The 6,155-nt window shown below is 42.6% G+C and overlaps 1 pseudogene; it reads right to left on the bottom strand.

Annotated features, from left to right (window-relative positions):
• Positions 1 to 4,075: 4,075 nt before the first annotated feature.
• LOC113029939 (uncharacterized) lies at positions 4,076 to 4,194 on the bottom strand (annotated as a pseudogene).
• Between the last annotated feature and the right edge of the window lie 1,961 nt (positions 4,195 to 6,155).

Genomic DNA, 6,155 nt, shown 5'->3' with positions numbered 1-6,155 from the left:
GAATTCTTGGCTCCAGGGAGGGGTGTCACATCCTCCTTTAATCATTAAAGAAGCAGGAAGACCACCTCCCAACCTGACCCCCACCTATCATCCACTATTACCATTTTAAACCCCCCTGACCCGTCTCTGCCTGTAGCCCCCAGCTACACATGCTCCTGAGCTAATAATCCCAGCCATTCTCCCACCAGTGGAGACAGACCAGTGGCTCCACACAGTGCCTGATAATCAATGTCTGCCCCTCAGCACCCTGAGGCCCAGGCCTGCCTCTTTGGCTCCTATAAAGATGCCTGGTATACACACACACACACACACACACACACACACACACACACACACACACACACACACACACACACACACACACACACACACACAAACATTTACACAAAAAATGTAGTTGCAGACATAAAGGATACATGCATGTGTACGCACACTTTAGTATGCATATAATAAGTACATTCAGATGTACACACTTGCACACTGGTCCCTTGATCCAAGTAGGAAGGGTGCATTAATGCGGCCCGCTCCCTGCATGTCTCCACCCCTCCTTTCACTGTACAGACACAGACATTGACTGCTGGATCACAACCCCTTTACCTGAGTCAATAAAGTCCCTGCATAAAATTGATTTGGCAGGGGCAAAGAGTGGAAGTGGGGATGGGGTGGTGGTGGTGGTGGTGAGCAACAGGACTCTGAAATCCATAGATGGATTTTTGACTCTCCGTAGCTGGCGTTGTCAATCATCTCCCCTTCCCTGCTCAGAAACGGGAGACAGAAAGTGACTTAACTGGGAGAGGGAGCAGACAGCGTTATCGCCAGCATGCTGATTACACAGAGCGTCTGGCTTCTGCACAGTAAAAATACAGATGAAGAAGAAAATATGATACAACGGAGAACAGAGTCAGCTTATTTCTTTCTTTTCTTTCTTTCTTTTTAAAATTTTGGCTGCCTGTAACACTTAGCTGTAGTTTCAGTGATATCAGATATGGGTTCCCCCATAAGCACCGCAACGGAAACTGGCCCTAATGAGAGCGCTGAGTGAAGGGAACAAGGTAAGGAAAAGTCAACCATCAGACCTAAGCGACCCCTTCGCCCCTCACACACACAGCCTTTTTCACAGCTCTGAAAACATTGTTGGGGCAATTTGGGGAAAACTGAAAGGTGGTTTGCACTTTCACCAAAACTAACAAGCCTTCTGAGTTACTGTTGATGAATGTTTCAAGAACTTTGCCCCGTTTATACGTTTTGTATTGCAGTAATATGAGTAATCCTCGAGCTGTGTTCAATAAATGATGCAGATTTTTCTGAGTGGCGTTTTTTTCCCCCTCACACAAACCAAATTAAGGAGAGAAACAAAATGGGTACAGTGTGAACACAAAGTAGTGCAGTTTTCCCATTTTTAGTGTAAACCAATAAAAAGTTTAATCATGTTGAAGAGCTTTAAAATTCTCCTGACTTGTCTGTAGCAGTTACTCCCACTCCGGGCCCAGCGGTCACAAATCCAGCTGGGTACTGTAGCGGTTAGCAAACCTTTCTCAACTTGCTATTTTCTGCTGTGGATCAATACAGTTGGTTGTTGGTGGATATAACGTTGCAAGAAAAGTCCAAAAGTATACAAGTATACAGCTCAGGTGGGGGAATCTGTCCATAGGACAACTATCAGTCGTGCACTGCACAAAGTTGACCTTTATGGAAGAGTGGCAAGAAGAAAGCCATTGTTAACAGAAAACCATAAGAAGTCCCGTTTGCAGTTTGCCACAAGCCATGTGGGGGACACAGCAAACATGTGGGGGACACAGCAAACATGTGGAAGAAGGTGCTCTGGTCAGATGAGACCAAAATGGAACTTTTTGGCCAAAAAGCAAAACGCTATGTGTGGCGGAAAACTAACACTGCACATCACTCTGAACACACCATCCCCACTGTCAGATATGGTGGTGGCAGCATCATGCTCTGGGGGTGCTTCTCTTCAGCAGGGACAGGGAAGCTGGTCAGAGTTGATGGGAAGATGGATGGAGCCAAATACAGAGCAATCTTGGAAGAAAACCTCTTGGAGTCTGCAAAAGACTTGAGACTGGGGCGGAGGTTCACCTTCCAGCAGGACAACGACCCTAAACATAAAGCCAGGGCAACAATGGAATGGTTTAAAACAAAACATATCCATGTGTTAGAATGGCCAGTCAAAGTCCAGATCTAAATCCAATCGAGAATCTGTGGCAAGATCTGAAAACTGCTGTTCACAAATGCTGTCCATCTAATCTGACTGAGCTGGAGCTGTTTTGCAAAGAAGAATGGGCAAAGATTTCAGTCTGTAGATGTGCAAAGCTGGTAGAGATATACCCTAAAAGACTGGCAGCTGGAATTGCAGCAAAAGGTAGTTCTACAAAGTATTGACTCAGGGGGTTGAATAATTATGCACACCCCACTTTTCAGTTATTTATTTGTAAAAAATGTTTGGGTTCATGTATGATTTTTGTTCCACTTCGTGTTGGTCTTTCACGTGGAATTCCAATAAAATTGATTCATGTTTGTGGCTGTAATGTGACAAAATGTGGAAAAGTTCAAGGGGCCCGAATACTTTTGCAAGCCACTGTAACTGTAACGTTGAGAAATAAAAAATATCCATATCATGTCAGTTATAAAATGAAATCAGTCTGTGCTACACATGCAGTACTAGTTAATAGGAAAGGTGTGTGTGCATGTACGTGTGTGTGTGTTTTTTAACAATAAGGAAAATACAAGTGCTCATACTACAAATACTGTCTCCTACACTCACAACAAGGTCCTGTTTTATTAGTGTCGACATAATAGCTCGGTGTATGTACAGTCCACATGCACAGGCGCTCTCTCGCCGCATGTTGCAGTGACTTCATGACTGGCGACAGCTTATCTCTCTCCACGGATGGGATCAATAGACTGGCGCTCCAGCTTGTTGACGTGAAACTGCGGAGACCTGCTATCATATTCACAGTAGTCCACCTGCTTTGGGTAAACAAGGGCCATCTCTCTGGGTCTGGACCCTCCCCCTGCTTCCTCCTCCCCACGACAGGAGGCCTGCTACTTTATATTTATACCCTCATGCAACAGTATAATTTGTGCGCAGAAAAAATGGCATTCATACACAAGCTATCTAGCCATCTTGGAGACAGCCTATTGTGTAAACAGGTTAAACGACATGTTGTCTGGAGGGACCGCGGGCTTGTCCTCTTGTACTAACATATGGTTGTCAGCCTGATGACATCCCTTTGGTTCCCTGTAGAGAAAGGTGTTTGGATGATGTCAGTGCATGAAGGACACGACCCAAAGTGACCGTCATAGTTTTAGTTGGCATAAATTCCAGGAACACTTTGTTTGTTTAATCCCAGTACAGTATTGACACAACTCAGCACAACTGGGACACATTGCGACAGATTTTGTTCAGTACTGGGTAAAAGTCAAACAACCGAACCGCTTTGTTTTTTTATCTGAGACTTTGAAAAAACCAGCATGATCAGGCAGGGAGCAGATGGCAAAATCTTTTTTTTTCCAGTTTGTAAAACTGGAAAAAGAGGATTTATTGTCTTAAAGAATAATAATTCTTTCACAATGTTTGTCTTCCATTGATTAAATCTCCAGAAACTCTATCACTGAGCATATAGAGGTATTAAACCATTAAAATGTTGACTATAACTGTTAAAAGAATGAGTTTAAATACACTTAATTGTTTATCATTTTACACCTCCACCTCCCTAATATGTCAGCAAATCTCACATAATTTGCCATGCGATGACACTATGTGTGTTACTTTGCTAACATGTAAATGGACTGGTTCTTCGCTTTTCTACTCTGTCCGGGCACTTAAAGCGCTTTATACAGCTAATTCATTCACCCAATCACACAAGCACTTCTAAGCTTAAGTGCTAAGTATCTAACATTCATACACATTCACACTCCGATGGATGCATCGGAGAGCAGCATGGGGTTAGTATCTTACCCAATGATATTTGGCATGCAGACTGGAGCAGCCTGGGATCAAACCACCGACCTTCTGGTTAGTGGCTGATCCGCTCTGCCACCTGAGCTACAGCCACCCCAAGGCTTACAGCACCTGGTATTCCCAGGCAGTCTCCCCTTCAAGTACTAACCAAGCCCAGCCCTGGTTAGCTTCCGAGATCAGACGAGGTTGGGCTTGCTCAGGGTGGTATGGCCATAAGCCATGTGTTTAAATGAGACTGGATCGAGATGTTGGTGAGGACAATCAGTGATTAAAGCAGCAGCTTAGTGGTGGTGACTGTGGTGTAGTTTGTTTATAGCCTAATACTGATGATGCTGATGGATTTATTGATTTATTTATTAATACAGTACCAAATCACATCAACAGTTGCCTCAAGAAAACAGACAAAACCCAACAATCATATCAAGACTAATGGGTAGTTTAGTAGCTTTAATAAAGATAAAAGTTCAGGTGCTAGCATAGGTCATCAGGTTGAGTAGGTGATCCATACACCACGAGGCAACTCAAGTGGCCAGTGGCAACTGAACTCTTCCAGGGCTTTTCTTCTATCTTTCCAGATGATTCAACAATAAAGGCTCAAATGCCCCAAACTAAGTCTGAATAACATTTCAAAATCAAGAGGGTGTGTTGTATATACAATATGAGGAAGAGCTTGATTTCTCTGTTTAAACTACCTTGTAGGCTTTGCTCCATTTAAAAGCTCAAATATTATTATTTATAAATCAATTAGAGTACATTACCACATGCAAACTCATCATCACCACTGTACAAAATTCAGTTTTATGAAAAAGCATCATGCGATAAAAAAATCAGTATAAAGCAAACATTTTTTTTGCTTTTATTTTTGAAACTTGTCTAAAATCTCAACACCTCCCAGCGTGTCGACCTAAATCCAGCCCAATCCCAAACCCTTTGAGTAAAGTGAGAAGCCTTGCTGAAATCCTGAAAAAAAAAAAAGCATTATCATCATAATTACTGTAGCTGCAGTGAGGAGAGAGGCTCGTCTCGGGTCCTGCGTGCTCGCCTCTCACAATAGGTGGCCACTTTGCTCGTCTGAGAGGGATCCATATCACAGAGGCCATTGTGAGAGTCTGCACAAAAGCCGTAGCGAGTGATACTTTGTTACTCGAGTGCTCACAGATCACTTTCTTTTGTCCACCTCCACCAGCTGCCATTTTACACCTCTGGAAGAAATTAAAAAAAAAAAGAAAATCTTTGACAGTTAACGAGTGAGTTTTACTGTAACCCCTTGACCTGGCTGAACTTACACTGAAGCAGACACGTCTGTTTACAGAGACGTACACATGCTAACACCCTGTGTAAACACACATAAAAGGAGAAGAGCTCCTCTGTCTATATGCAGAGCATTTAATGACGCTCGCAGATGTCAACCAGAGTTTAACAGTTTGGGTGAGTGCTTACTAATTTATATGAGCACTCTGTGATTATGTTAAGACTTCTTTGACTGTGGATTTGGATGAAGAAACGATTTGGACTGAGGACAAACTCTAAGGATGTTTTGGATTGTTTATCTACTGGATGGCTTTCTTGGCTCTTTTATATCAAAACAGTCTCTCAGTCCCTTTAAATCTCTCATTTTCTTGCAGAGGCAAAAGTAGAGGCTGATTTTAGGGAGATATAATAATACACTGTACAGTATGCACACCCATGTATACATATATATGATATACAGTAGCCTTTGTGCATTCCTCTCTACCAAAATGTTTAGTAACACACCGAGGCTGAAGACAAACCCTTTTTTGAAAGTTAAAGATAAACCAAGACAATGCAAACAAAGGTGTGAACAGTGAAACAGTCACTGGGGGAAACAGATACCAGAGAGCTTTTTGTGTTTTCCAATTTTCCCAATTTTTTTCTAATTCCCCTCCACCCCCATATTACAATAGATTAAATCACATTACATGCATTGGACTGGATCCCCTTTAGGGAGAATTATTTCCTACTAATCTGACTGTAACCCACACATGGGCAAAATACAGTTCCCACCTTATCTCTTAAGCCAGGGGTGTCCAACTCCAGGCTGCGATGCAGGTTTTAGATCTCACTCTGGGTCAACACACCTAAATCAAACGATTAGTTCATTACCAGGCCTCTGGAGAACTTCAAGACATGTTGAGCAGGTAATTTAACCAAATAAATC

This window comes from Astatotilapia calliptera, chromosome 9 (assembly GCF_900246225.1).
Source record: "Astatotilapia calliptera chromosome 9, fAstCal1.2, whole genome shotgun sequence".
NCBI classification, from domain to species: Eukaryota; Metazoa; Chordata; class Actinopteri; order Cichliformes; family Cichlidae; genus Astatotilapia; species Astatotilapia calliptera.
The sequence above is the reverse complement of the archived record's forward strand: the minus strand, read 5'-3'. Positions and strand labels throughout refer to the sequence as shown.